Source organism: Haplochromis burtoni, unplaced genomic scaffold (genome assembly GCF_018398535.1).
Source record: "Haplochromis burtoni strain Fernald_Lab_line unplaced genomic scaffold, NCSU_Asbu1 Contig_522, whole genome shotgun sequence".
Taxonomy (NCBI): domain Eukaryota; kingdom Metazoa; phylum Chordata; class Actinopteri; order Cichliformes; family Cichlidae; genus Haplochromis; species Haplochromis burtoni.
Genome location: NW_024582883.1, coordinates 167648 through 168989, shown reverse-complemented (window position 1 = coordinate 168989; position 1342 = coordinate 167648).

Below are 1342 nucleotides of genomic sequence, written 5' to 3'. Positions count from 1 at the left end.
CACACATTCTCCATGGGGAATTCCAGTGAGCACCTTATCCATGAGTCTCTCAAATGTGGCAGGGGCATTGCAGAGGCCGAAAGGAACAGCTTTAAATTGCCATAAGCCTCCACTGGTAATGAATGCGGTCTTTGGTCTGGCCTCTGGTGCAAGGGGTACCTGCCACTACCCTCTACGTAGGTCTAGGGAGGATAACCATGAGAATCCTGCCACAGTGTCAAGGGTCTCATCTATACGGTAGAGGATGTGGGTCCTTCTTTGTCACCTTATTCAAAGGCCGGAAATCTACGCAGAACCGCCAGTCATCCTTCACTTTCTTTGGAACTATAACAACTGGCGAGGCCCAGGGACTGTTGGATGGTTCAATGAGTCCAGCACATTGCATCTCCTGCAGAGCCCTGTCCACTGCAACCCGTCTGGCCAGGGGGAGGTGTCTAGGCCTCATCTGAATGAGCTGTGCATCTCCTGTATTGATGTCATGTTGAATGAGGTCAGTCCAGGCCCATATTATCCTCTGAAAAGGAGAAGAAGTCCTTGAAGTCCAGCAGCAGCTGCCAAAGCAAGCCTTGCTTGCTAGCAGTCAGTCCATCGCAGCTCCCCTCCCACACACCCCTCACAGCCTAAACTCTCCCGTCCTTGTCTGGCGGTTCTTTGGGGGGAAGGGGAGGGCATGAAGCAGCATAGGGTACAGTTGAGGTTGGTGTAAGCGGGTCCTTGGGGGCGGCCGGAACATCATCCAGATCGGGGGAGGAGTCGGCTGCCAGCTCAGACATGGCGTGGGCTGTAGGCTGATGAGGTTGGGGTGGCCGCCTCAACATCTGAACAACACACCCGTCAAGGAACAACAAGAGTGTCCCCCCCCTCCCCCGCTTGTATAAATAACGCAGTCCAGTGCCCCGAGTACCTCCAGCCCCAGTATACAGTTTGCCACCCATACCGAGCAGCGGACTGACTTCCTCCTCACACTCAGGGTGAGCAGCGCTTCCCCTAGCATGGGGGCCCACTCTCCCATGACAGTTTGCAGCTTCACCATGGTAGCTTCACCCCTTCCCACCACATCGGGTCTTAAAACTGTCGCTGAAGACCCGGTATCCACCGGGGCTGAGCAGCATAGTCCATTCACGACTAATGGGGCATAAGTGAGTGGCAATTCTGAACACAAAACACTAATAACACAACAGTCAACTAAGACCACCGTTGGTTTTAATCTAGTTTGTGTTGTCCTTGGGTAATTTTTCTCCTCTAAAGAAATCTTTTGTCATCAAAAATGTGTTTTTTATTCATCAGATGGTCTGAATATAACAGAAGTTATTCATTACTATGCTATGCATGATTGGAATAA